General features: G+C 33.5%; 1 long non-coding RNA gene across 1 annotated transcript in view; it reads right to left on the minus strand.

The window, feature by feature from the left end:
- LOC127842834 (uncharacterized) overlaps positions 1 to 14,278 on the minus strand; it is a 42,913-nt gene extending 28,635 nt beyond the window's left edge. Inside the window, exons 1-2 of the long non-coding RNA XR_008031903.1 lie at positions 14,033 to 14,278; positions 13,546 to 13,662 (exon numbers count right to left, since the gene is read on the minus strand). This is a non-coding gene — a long non-coding RNA (uncharacterized LOC127842834). The remainder of the gene's footprint in view (positions 1 to 13,545; positions 13,663 to 14,032) is intronic.
- Positions 14,279 to 14,544: the final 266 nt, after the last annotated feature.

Below are 14,544 nucleotides of genomic sequence, written 5' to 3' on the forward strand. Positions count from 1 at the left end.
CAATTGTACAATTTCGCAAAGAGATTCTACAAATAATTGTAGACAAATCTAAGGCCGAAGAAAAATAATCCCTTGTTTGAGTGTGACATTTTATGGAGTTTTTGCTCGTCTTTTACAAGAAACATGTTTAATCCCACAACGTTAAGCTGAATATAATACTGACAGTAAGCGTTACTTTAGATGTTCTGCGAAGCCGCCATTGTTTGCTGAATTTTCGTTTTGATTTAACTTCTAATGAGATACATAATGTCATGTATGTTTTCATCGTTCCCATTTGATTGAACTTTTGTTTGGTGTCGCGTTTACAAGCTCGAAATTGTTTGAAGTTGAATAGACTGTTGAATTGGTGTCTGTTTATTGCTGTTGTGTAAATTCCTAAAACTTTCGGTGAAACCTTTACTGCAATAATCTTCTGACGTTTTATCTCGTTGTTTAATTTTGATTGAATTTTTTTCAGTGGTTTGACTGTTTGCATCTGGAATAAAATTATCATTTGCCTCCATGCTTGCGTTAGGTACGTCTCTAACGCACGTTTTACATAACTCTAATTTACGCTTGCGTTTGAAAAATGATCGATAAAAAATTGAAATACAACATGAAATAGAAAAGTATCGTTACGATTGCAACTAATATGACTATGGCTCCAGATGCGATAATAACGTTCTGATGAATGCCAGTTTTCACAAATCGTTCATCTTTATCACATACAGTGACACTAACATTGGTTGTTTTGAACGTATATATTCCCCATGGTACCGCACCTGGCGATGAAAGCACGGCAGCAAACATCAGAATGATTATGCATATTCTCAACGCGTGGACAGGCCTTATCTGCCAGCTGTGAGGAGCGCAAAGTTTCCGGTATCTATCAAAAGCGACGGCACATATACAAAAGGCTTCTATCGTAATGGTAAACGCGTTTAGAAAAGCCTTGATTTTGCAGAAAGATTCATGTAAAGGATAAATGTTCAGTATAACTGGGTTACAATATCTGCTGGCATTATGGTGAAGACGCTAAGAATGTCATTATAAGCAATGCACAGAACAAAATAACGGAAATTACGTACAGTGGTAGTAATAACGCAGAAACGTAGAGAACCATTACAATGCCAATTAAACCTGCAACTATTTCCAATCCGATGAACACAGTAACCCACCATATTTTCCGAACTATTTGCGCATTTATGTCATCCGCTGTCAAATTCGCCATTTCAGTTCATGGATCTGTGGTCTTCTGTTCCCGTTTACGAAACCACAAGTATTTATCTTCAATTCTAACATAAGGACATAATGTAATGTTTGCAAAATCTTATCATTTTAATTTCTAGATTCTGTAATTGTTTAACGATTGGGGATTGACTGCAAATACCACTTATATGATACAATTGAAATGGTTGAGGCGCTGGTTTGAGAAGAAAATTGTTTATTTAAACCGGGAATTTATTATGCAATAAAACTGCACATGCGTAGTGTGTTTTACTTGATACAACTGCTTGTATTCTAGAAAAGTGATCACCTCGGTGAACGTGTAACCGACATTTGCTAATTAGTTATTGTCACCATGTTGCTAAAACAGTTACATCAAAGTTTATTATTTACGGCCTTGAGTATACTAATACATTCCGTATCTGTATATGTTGTTCCTGGTTATATAAAATATAAACAATTTGACAGTATCCATGAGTGAAACGGTCTCCCTGAACCACAGATTTTATATTAAAGATATATATTTTCGAAATAACTATTGCATATTGTTATTGCAATACAGCATTATACATGATAAATATTAATGATGAGTGTTTATCGTGGTATCAGTTTAATTAAGCATCATATAACATGTTTACAATTCGATAAATGTTTTCAAGCAGCATACATGTTTAATACTATTTATTATATGCCAATAAAACTGCACATTGCGTAGTGTGTTTTACTTGATACAACTGCTTGTATTCTAGAAAAAGTGATCACCTCGGTGAACGTGTAACCGACATTTGCTAATTATAGTTATTGTCACCATGTTGCCTAAAACAGTTACATCAAAGTTTATTATTTACGGCCTTGAGTATACTAATACATTCCGTATCTGTATATGTTGTTCCTGGTTATATAAAATATAAACAATTTGACAGTATCCATGAGTGAAACGGAAATTTTCTCCCTGAACCACAGATTTTATATTAAAGATATATATTTTCGAAATAACTATTGCATATTGTTATTGCAATACAGCATTATACATGATAAATATTAATGATGAGTGTTTATCGTGGTATCAGTTTAATTAAGCATCATATAACATGTTTACAATTCGATAAATGTTTTCAAGCAGCATACATGTTTAATACTATTTTTACTTCTGACGACTTTCAGAAATTGTATTTTAGTACGTAATTTATGTTTTACTTCAGAACTTCATTTATATACTGATCCGTAGTTTATATTTGGTATTATTATATCTCCCTTCCGTTTCCCATTTTTCATGAACCAAATCTTCATAAACGAATATGTTGCATGTTACCGATTTCCTGTATTAACCTGATTTGCTTTCTCAACATTTATTGCAGTTTATGTACATTTCTTACACGCCACTGATACTTAGTTTACTATAGCTTACCAAAACACACCCTTACGACCAGTCGCTTTTAAAAATTGAAACATTCTTCGTATGTGTTCCGTCATTAGAACGTTTCGATTCTCTAAAATATATACTGATATAATAAGAGCAAAAATGGGCAGCGGAAGAGATTTCTTTATTTCTTTAACTTCAAATGCACGTATTTAATTTGAAAGATTATACAGTACACTGTTAGAATGTGTTGATAATTTATATTTTGACTGAGCAACACTTTTTTCCCGTAGTACTGATCACCCGTAGACAAAATATTTTTCAAGTGTTAGCTTCAGACCTAAATGTTGAAGCATGATGTGGTATCCAATGACGTCTGCTTTCAGAATTAAACTGTGTAGAAGAATTATCTGGACCACTTAGGTTTAAACCTATTTATTTTTATATTTAACCTATTTATTTTTTAGCTCGATTGCATAGATGGCCTAATGCTTATTTGAAATGCACTCGAGTCCGTTTCCTTGGACTAGAACCAGTACTTGGTGTCTATGGGGGAAATCTAAAGAACCTCTAAATGACCTCTTAAGAAGGAAGGATGGACAGATGAAAGCAATTATAGAGCAGACAGACTATTATTTTTCTGTCTGTACATGTATGTGACGTTGTTTTTAATAGTGACAGTTTGTATTTGGGGCTGTTTTTTTTACTGCATACCTTTTTTGTAAGACGAATTGGATTTTTGACAATTCTTATATGTGGCTCGATTTACTTGAAACAGTTAGTTTTAAAAACCGTGTTGACATAATAGTTTTGATTTTATATAATTGTTTTCTGAAAACTGCTTTTATTTTTGGCCGTGTTTTTTACCGTTGAATTTTAACACGATTTGACATCTTTTCGATACAACCTGGGACCAGTTTTTATGAAACCGTTTCGACGTATGACCGATTTTACTCATTTCTCATTACTCATTAAAACCGATTTAACTCTGGACCTTTTTGACTTGTGGCCGTTGTGCTAAGTAAGAGTTTGTTTAATAAGACCGATAAGACTTCTGACAGTTTGATTTTGATTTCGTTTTAAAGTCTGTACTGTTATGGCGTTTACCCACTTGGACTTTTGACCTGTCGAATCTGAAGCATTTATTACTAAAGATATATCGAATTGATACCGTTTCGACCTTGGGCTGGATTGCCTTGCGACATTTTGGTTTTAAGACCTTTCTTACTTTGGACCTTTTCTACTGTTTTCTTTTACAACTTGAGACCTCTTTGTTTGCAAACCGTTGCGACTAGGATCGTTGTGACACGAGACATGTTTGTTTCGATTTGGCTTGATTCACCTCTAGATCGTTTTAATGAAGAACATTCTGACTTTTTTTCTGTTTTGTTCAGATGCCTTTTGACTTGGTACCTTTTTTACTGTTTAACGTGAACGTTTTAATCTGATATCCTTTTGACTTTGGACTACCGCTTTCATTTCAGTAGCCGTTTTGTTTTGAGACCGTTTCGACCTGTGACCGTTTTGAATCATGATCATTTTTATTTAAACACCACACTGACTTGTCCCCACTATGGTCTGTGGCTTTTTTTTATATTTAGACCAACACAACTTGTACCTGTTTTGACTTGTAAACTTGGAACCCTTAAGTCTTGTGTGATTCTTTGCCTTATGGCCCAATTTTCGTGTGATTGATTTTCACTTTTCACCTTATTTTATCGGAATTGACTTGTTTTATCATCGTTAGAATCATTACCGTTTTCATGTTTGACTGTTGAAAGTCACAAGTTTGCTTTGGTATATATTTTACCCGTTTAGTAAAATGACAGTTTTGACTGTGCAATGTTTGTTGTGTTAACGTTTTAAATACTCACACTTAGCAGAGTCGGTTATCATTTGACAAACAAGTTTGCCATTCACATTTTGAAAGAGATTTTTTTTGCCGTTATATACCGCGTATTTCGTGTATTAATTGTCTTTATGCCGCTCGCTTTCCAGCCATATCAGATATAAAGTGATTAGCGTTTATTTCGTAATAATATTCGCTTTTCATCTCCACTTTATTCGCTGCGAATTTCGAAGCGGGAGCTGTAATTTTGGTGACGCTTATATAAACAAAATATTGGTGACGCTAATATACAATAGCTAGTCACTATCCTGCCGGTATGCTTGGAAAATGAGCTGCATTATAAATAAAACAATTAAGTTATAAAGATTATAAAACGGCGAAATAGACCTGCCCCAGCCTTAACGTCAACTTTCTGTCACGTGATTACCCCCATCTGCTTATTTCTACTGACGTGTGTGTGTAATGCCTTTTGGTCTTAGTATTGCTTTTTTTTGGAACATTTTTACTGTTGACAGTTTTGGCTTTTGACTGAAATAACTTTGGCCGTTTCTATATTTCACCAGTTTTTCTTACAACCATATGCCTCGTTAACGACCTGTATGACAACCATTTGCACTCCTTACCTGTTGGCGTTTGACAAATATGTTAACTTTGAACCACTTTGATATTATTTTTTCCCGTTCAATATATTTTATAATCCTCGTGAAAAGGTGTGTGATATTGAAAAGCTTTGGGTTTTTTTGCAAATCATGTACTTGTTTTGTCTTCAGAATGGTCTTGTTAAAATTTAGTCTGTTGACTCTTTTGCCTTGTTACCGAATTGTCGTAAAACAGTTTTCACTTCTACCATATTCGTCATTTGAACCCGTTTAATTGCGACCGTTTTGACTTGTGACTATTGCGAATTTATAAAGTTTTGTCTAGCGGCAGTAATATAGTGTGACTGGTTTGTCTAATGACCGACTTCTCAATCGACTGACGTAACTTTTGACCCTTTCGAATTCGAACCCTTGTGTATTTGAACTGTCAAAACTTTTGACCGTTTTGCCTTGTCACATATTTATCATAAGAACGTTAATAATTGTGAAATTCTTTACTAGGAAACGTTTGGTTGGTTTCTATGTTGATAAGTGACCACTCTGCCTTATGACCGTTGTGTCCTATGTCCATTAGGCTTAAAATAGCTTCATCTTGTGACCGTTTTGAGTTGTTAACGTTTTGTCTTTTTATCCTTAAGACTTTTACCGTTTTTTACCGACATAGTTTGAAACCGTATGTACTGGTAATCTATATTACTTTTTACCTCTTCGTCTCCAAAACGACTGGTCTTATAACCGTTATGAATTCTAATCGTTTTGTTTACTAGTACTTGACTTAATGTACTTTTTACCGTTTTTCCTTGTCATTGATTTTTCTTACGACCGTTTTGTCTTTGGTTTATTACCGTTTTGAAAAGTAACCGTTTTGATTAACGACGAATGTTTTGTCTATTTGTGTTATGATCGCCTCTCCTTGTTATCGTTTTGAGTTTTGACCGTTTATAGTTTTGACTTTTATAAGTTCTGACTTTTATAAGTTTTGTGAAGACCGTTATGTCTTGTAACTGTTTTGGCTTGAAAAAGATTGGTTTGTTATCGTTTTAAAATCTAACCGTTATGTCTTCGATCCTTTTTGTCGATCCTCACGGCAGCACGTATGTGCCATCTGCTTGCTTTTATATATGTCTTTACCACGACTTAGTTACTCGTCGTCACCACTTAGTAACTCGTTCCCACGAGAACGAGATTGATAACTCATGTGAACGAGTTAACTTGTTAATGAGTTAATTAGTCGTGGGAACGAGTCAGTAAGTAGTTTGAACGACAAAATAAGTTGTGGTTAAGACACAATTTACTCGTTACTATTATACACATTATTCGAAGTGACTGATACAGGACAGGCTAACACAAGTTCGTACGATATAGTGAAGAACCGCACTTTCAATTGATTTACAAATGAAAATGTGAAGAAAAATATATTAAATCCCACATTTTTCTATACACCCGCACAGTGGGACCCAAACTTTTGCCAACACACATACTTGGACAATAATTTTACAACACTATAGTCACTTTATATATAATGTGCATGCGTATAGCGATGCCTCATCAACTTCAGCTGATTCTCCCGCGCTCGCAAAGTGTCCGCGGGGACAATAGTTGTCTTATATATTATATATTTTAAAACAATTAGTACTTTAAGCAGCGTTTATAAAAAAAAACTAGGCATATGTGTGGACAAAACATTAAATATACACTTAAATAAATAATACCGTGCTTGCCATCAATATGCCCCTTTTAAGTGTGCATGCGCAACATATTATTTAAAAAAGATAATTAAAATTTAAGTCTTTCTTCTACAAATACATTAAATTTAAAGGCATAATCTAAATGAAAGGATATGATTTTAAAAACATATGACAGCATAATAAGAACAAGTAATATACCATCAATAAACATTTTCACACGTACTGTATCATACTGTCAAAACATAATACAAATAGACAAGCACCAGCAAAATGTATAATTACACTGTTCCATGCACGAATATGTATTTTTATTTAATGCTTTCCGGTGGTTTATAGAGAAATATCAGTGATTTATAACTGATAATTTCACTGTTTCAAACAGTGAAAATTATCAGTGAGAATTATCGATAATTTTCATTGTTTGCTGTGAAATGACGTAATTTTTTGACGAAATGACGTCATTATCCCAGCAAAATTCGTTAGTTCAATTCGTGAACAATGTATATAAACTGTGAAAAATGCATTAAATAAAAAGAAAATTTGTTGGATTCGGTGGATTATCGCTTTTAATTCACTCGTGATCATAGAAAACATATATTTTCACTCGTGGCTGCGCCACTCGTGAAAATATTATTTTCTATGATCACTCGTGAATTAAAATCGATAATCCACCGGATCCAACAAATATCCTCTATGTAATAAGTCAATGAGAAGACTAATGAATGGTGTTTTACAAAATAGAGAACAGTTACTGATGTATGAACCCTATAATAAACTATATAATACAGTGAAAACCACCATCAATATTTGCCATTGTGCATATTTTATCATAATATGGACAAGTAGTATGCGTTTTACATCGAACAGCTTCAACCAAAATGCAATGAGAGGAGACTCTTGAGTTAACTTAAAGTAATGCTATATTTGTCATGTATAACAATATTACTGTAACATTAAACTCATTTGTAGTTTTAAGTTCCCTATCAAATAGAGGTATTTTTGATCATGCTAGCCAGGCATTCATGTCTTGACAAAAGAAGAGGTGTATTGTTTGCTTTATTAATGAAAAACACTTTATAGTAATTGATGTGGTGAACTCATATATGTTTTATTTGAAGATGTCTATGTAATGAATTAAAAGGATTTTTTTTATCATATTATATTTAACTTTTCTTTATTTGTTTTCTTTATCTTCCAAATTGGTGATCTTGGTCAGTATTTTACAATTAAAAAAAATCTATCAACAGTTAATGAATGACGTCAAATTCTCAGTTAAGAAAATTGCTTTCGGTTGATTACTTTACACTGTGAATTTTTTACAGTCACGATTGTGGTATGATTCAATATTTTTAGCACTGAAACACCAGACTTTGCCCCCATTATTTAGAACTAAACTTTCAAGTTTGTCAGACTACTCGAATCTATTGTGACCCGTTAAAAAATCACCAAAAGGAAAAATCTATCCTCAGATGAGACATATTGCTAATAAGTTAAATGACATCATTATGATATGTAAATAAGCGTTTTTAAAAAGGCGATTATAATTTAAGTTCTCTTTATAAAGACATATGATTTAATTAACAACACTTACGAGTGGGTGTACTGATCCAGCAATTATTTTTATTGTTATTCAATGTTTTTGTCGATATAACCCCCTAAATGTTATGATATAACAAGGGGAAATAAATGTATCATAATTCGCATTACCAATAGTGACCCCAGCATTTCATGCATAAACAATAGAGCAATAATATAAAGTTTTATGCGCAGAGTACTCTAAACCGGTATTTAAAAAACAAACATGAAACGTTTGCTTCACCTTATTTATCCCACTTTTACAGCGAAATCGGTTGATTAAAGCCCCGTTGATTAAATTTCATCTAATATCAACGGCAAGGCTATAATCAATGGCACGAAATGACGTCATCAACTGCCGAACCGGGACTACTTTTTCCCACGCACCTCGTCACCTGTATTTGCCAAGTGCATCAAGAATAAAAACAATCTCAAAAGTTTGTCAATCTTAATGACCTTAAAACAAAGAAAAGTAGCAAAAAAACGTGTTTTTTGTCATTTATTTTTATTAAAACCTCTAGTATTATGTAAATTTAACACTATGCAAATAGGTTCCGTTGTTGTTGCTTCCATTTGAAGAAGTCAGTTCGAGTTGCTCCCCTTTGACCGTAGAAAACAATCGTCTGGACCAAGAATTCCTGTGTTAATTTACAAGCTGTACTCGGATATGCGTCCATCTGATTTTTCTTCAAAGCATCTTTTCAACCTGGCAATACGCACAAATGACACTGCATCCCAGTGGTTCTTGCGTCAACAATTGGGTGTCAACAAGCTAGGTCAGATGCTGAAGGCCATGGCAAAAGACGCCGGCTTTCTCAAGCACAAGAGAATAACGAACCACTCAGTTCGCAAATTCCTGGTCCAAAAACTTCGAAATGCAAACATTCCACCCACTGAAACCATGGCCATAACAGGGCACAAAAATGTCCAGTCCATAACCAATTATTCCAACATATCTGTTGAACAGCAGCAAAAGTGTCCATTCTTGCTCAGTCCAGTAAATGTAACAATCCATCAGATTCCTCTTGTTCACCTTCATGCAGCGAAACTATGGCCGAAATGCAGCCTAGACAACCACTGTCTACCGTCAAACAAGTTGATCTTGATGTTCGCCCCACCCAGTCACTTCACCAGTGCCACTTTCAACATTCAAAATGTATATAATTAGATTAAATCCAAGTAATCTTTGTTATTTCGTCACGAATTGTAATTAATAACGCTCGACACTTTGTTACAGAACGATATTCTGATTAAAAAAAATGATTATTTCATCAGCGGTTATTTTTGGAACGCGGAGTAATACACTGACCTTGGTTACACTACAGTCATTATCAAAGTACGACAAACACTCATGAAAACTTATTTTGTTTAAATACAAAAAGTTTACTGAATAAAAAGTGGGATAAATAGAATAATAGGTCAGTGTTGATTATAGATCAGGTTTATCATGCTCGGCACGAACACGAAAAAGCACTCGCCAAGGCTCGTGCTTTTTGTTTTCTAAGCCTCGCATGATAAACCTGATATATAATCAACACTAACCTATTATTCTCTATATGTAATTATTTTTAGGTTTTCTTGATGGCGTTGGTGCTGATTGTCTTATTGGTGCTTGTTACTGATCGTGTTGGATTGTGTTACTTCTAAACCTTACAATTGTTATCGTGTTCGCATTTCTATATATATTAATGTATTGTCTGCAAACGAGTTCGCTATATAGTCTAAAATCACAGATCGGAACAAAAATGAAAATATGCTTTAGTCGATATGAACGTTAATTACAATTGTGCCACTTGATTTTAACTATGCTTCCTTAATTATTTTATACAAACCGGATGCAAACTTTGTGAATAGCCTTACACTTGAGTAAGCAACCGATTGTCAACCTGATGTTGTTATATAATGTCGCAATTTAGGCGTCGCTATTTAACACTCGTTTACACAAACTTACATATAGGATGGCACCATGTGTACAACACCATCATGTATGGTGTGTTGAACGTCTAGACTAGGGAGCATATGACAAAGTTAACTAACCCGATATTAGGGTAGATATATGGCAATATATTTTTACTACTCAAAACTTGCCAAGGATCACTTTTTATTTTCACATTATCTTCGATTTAATTAATTTATTTAAATTGTTATTGTGCAGGTTTTGATCTTAGAAAGTGTGTTTTTGATTTTATTTTCATGTATTGCTTTGGCTGAATCTAGCTAGTGGAGAACTTAAAATTACAATCGATTATAAACATGAAACATATATACATTTCAACAGATTTTTTCCTGACATAGACATTTGTGTTAAATTTACATTAAATAAACGACTTATTAAGAACAGTTTATTAAGAACATAGATAATATCACCCAAAAAAGTTTAGTAATTATTTGTTGGCTATTAAGAATATGAACATAAATATTCTTTAACAAGTAACACATATTTTAATAAATTTGATATCAAAGCAAATATCTTAAGACAAATATAAGGTGATGTTGCATTACTAATGATTTTACATTCTAACTAGAAAGCATGAATATATAATTTTGGAAAGCCAAGAAGTATCAAATTAATAGAATTCTTCGCATTGATTTCATTGAAGTTCATTGTTATTAATGCCATGCCTCATGCTTGTTAAAGTTAAATTAAATATATTACTTTTCACCAACGCATGAAACAAAATGCCAATAATAATTTCCTTTTTTTCTGGCGGCACATCTTTGGGACATTTTGTCTCGACACTTTTTGTATGTACACGGAAAATAGTTGCTTTTGTGTCTGTAAAGGTTTTAGAAGTTGGCTATATCAGCAAGAATGTTTTCAATCACGTGAGACGCACCGATGGACTGTGTATGAACTTTCTGATTTTAATGACTAATATTGGTCGATATTATCAACTTATACTTGGTAATAACATGGTTTTAATTTTTAAAAAAAAACGTGTTATAGGCAACGAATGATTTTACCGACGCACGATCTTACGGAATCGACAAAAGCCAAACGAAATTCGCGGAAAAGGAATATCGGTTTATGTTAAATATATATATGAAAGAAAACCGTGCGGATATAACTTGAGTATTTGGCAAAAATGACATTTAAACAAGGAATATTATTTATTTTGCCATGAAATAAAGCGGATAAATCATACAAATGTTTATTCTTTGGTATACATTTTGTTTGCAATTGATCGATTTTTAAACAACATGGTTTATTGAAAAAAATCGCTTTGTTTGTATTCACAATATTTGTACCACTTTCGGATTTGAGTACAAATATGGAACATCTCTCGGATTTGTATTGAACACTTATCTTAAAATGACACATAAATAGGTTCCCATGCACATGTGCAATCACTCCATTGTGTAACACTGCGATTAACCCTTGTGTATTCAGCGACCACAACCGGTATCTTATGCCTAACGTTGGCTTATGTTCCCGTACCCGTTTGGGTCCTGCTGCAAGGTAACCTTCACTTCATGAATGCATCGGTATTAAGTTTAAATGTTGGGCATCCTGAAACCGATGTTTTTAAATAACCTAGTTACTATATTAAGCACGTACTGTTGTAAGGCGTTGAACCAATTGTTCTCATTAATGTTGTGTTTTGAACTGTTACTTAATGTGTTGCAATTGGTCACTTGCACATTTCAAGGATCATGATGTTGTGATAAAAAATATCTCCTTCTAAGTCAACAGGAGTTAAACCCAAAAATGAAGTGTGTGGAAATTTACTATTACGAAGTGAACGTTAATTTTCCTCAGTTCAAATATTACGATCGCGGAGCACTCAACGCTTTTTTTTTCAACCGTAGATGTATGATATTTGTTGTTTAATCCGATTTAAGGTCCCGCGAACTCCTTCATATTTGTTCATAATAAGTGCAAACATGATTTACTATAATAGCAGTTCAATTCAATAAACAAAACAAAAACAATCATATAATGCATTGGTTTTAATAAATGCAAATGAATAGCTCAGAGGTTGGATGCCAAGCAGAAAATCAGCATTTAACATTTGATGAGGCTCGTATGTTAAAGTTAATGTTTGCAAAAGTTTGGTAAAACGAAAGTAGCATTATCAGGTCGCCTTTGTATAGTGAGTTGTTGACTGCTCCAAAATATATGTCAATACTGATCTATGTGCACTTACTTAAACACAAATAAATTGTTCCATGATGATAGAGTGAATGAGTAAACAAAATATGTATAACAACTAATCTAATTGCCTTGTCATTTCTGCAGAGTTCCCTTTAGAAAGAATAATAGCATTCGGAGTAAATTGTGGAAGAATATTTCGTTTCCATGTTCAGTTTCTTACTGTAACCTGTTGCTGGGATTTTCTAAATAAAAGCAATGCAATATTGCAAAAGCGCGCGGCCGAGGAAAATTTACAGACCTAGCATGTCTATGTTATGCATAGGTGTTTGTCTGTTTTTTTGTGTGTGTAGAAAATACGTTACGAACGAATGTTTCTAACACACGTATGCACACATATTAGAACGCGAAAACGAAATACTTTGCAGCCATAATTTGTAAATTTTATAAACCGCATGATGCTTTTAAAATTATTATTTAAGAGTAGTTGTAAATATAAAAGGTATGCACGGATTGTTTAGTTTTCAAGCATATCACGTTTATATTAAACATATGCTTATTTGCTAGTTGAAGAAACAGTTACCAACGTGTGGTCACGCGAGAAAATAATCAAATTTGCGACCAGATATCGCATATTTTCATGCAACTGTATTAGTAATTTTTAAGTTCCTAATAAATAAGCTTCCGGTATAAAAATGAAGCTCAAACTATGTAGTCCGTGTTTTGTGTTTGTTTAAAATCTGACAAAGACATAACTATGCAAAATTAAAGACGTAAAAATACGAACAAAACTGTCTGATGATCTGTCATAAAGTATTTTTATTTAAATTAAAAACTTGTCCGACCATGTACTCCTACACTTTTCAAGAAAGAACATTCGAAACTTCATGTATGATATGCATTTTTCATGCGCAATTAAAGTGTCATCACTGCGCACACGAAGTTCTCAGTGTGATCAATTATGATCACCCTTTGTCCAGCATTGGTCGTCGCCCATCGTGTGGTGTACGACGTGCTTTGTTTTTACTTTACCAATCTATAGGCCACATTTTTTATTTAATCTTGATTAAAATCGGTGCGAATGTTCATCTTGACAATATCTTTGGCGATTTCAAATCTGGGTCACATGTGTAAAAAAACTACAAGTAATCAGCAATATTTTGTGAAACACTCACTTGAGCACGTGCAGATTCCATTAATGCATTCCTTGTGAAAACTGTTTGCACACGTCATATGGGTCCATTCTGCATTAACGTTGTTGGTTGGACAATCCTCCGCAAATACCATCGTAACTGAAATCATAAAAAGAGTACGTAATTAAATGTTTATTTTTATTTATATCTTATAATAATTATATTTCAATCGCCCATCATCATCGGCAGCAGGAATTTGATTTGATCTATACTTAGAACCAGCCATATCTGTTGGTGGAGGTTTACACGTTATTCCATACAATTAAAAAAACTTGACGTATCCGCTTAAACCATTAAGCTTTTGTAAACAAAATTTATTTACAGCTACTGTGAAGACCATTCAGCATGTTTTGTTTTTTAAAACTGCGAAGATTTTTGTAACAAAGGCTTACTAACTAACTAACTAATTAACTAACTAAGTAGCAATAAAATCAATGTTATATTACAAAAGCATTTAAAATAAATTTACCAATGGCGACAGCAATCAAGCAAACATTTGTTTTCATGGTGGCGTTTGGTCTTGAATCCGACGAACCTTTTTATAAGACTGTTCTATGATACACAAGGCAATCAATTTATACTGATATTCAATGTCTCCGAGACACAGTACTTTGTGCGAGACTCAAGTGTATTTATTCCATTTATGACAAATCGTGAAAGCAGTGACGTACTTTTGTATGATTCTAGATTTGTCTTCTCAATAAGCGCTCACATAATAAATGAACCCCTCTTATTAGGTACTGAATTTCAAAATCATGCTTCTTACGTGGCTAAATATGGAATACTGTCATAGTTACAGCATGCATGTGCATATCTTAGCTTCTCTTATCAATTCCATTAGTAGCTGTATGAGGTACAATGTTGACACGTTTTATATGCACGAAGTTAATTGAAACATATTTCTATTAAAAATATAAAACCGAACTGATTATATATCTATGTAACATCATATTAGTTTAACGTATTTCAAACGACGATGTG

This window comes from Dreissena polymorpha, chromosome 8 (genome assembly GCF_020536995.1).
Source record: "Dreissena polymorpha isolate Duluth1 chromosome 8, UMN_Dpol_1.0, whole genome shotgun sequence".
In the NCBI taxonomy this organism is placed as follows: Eukaryota; Metazoa; Mollusca; class Bivalvia; order Myida; family Dreissenidae; genus Dreissena; species Dreissena polymorpha.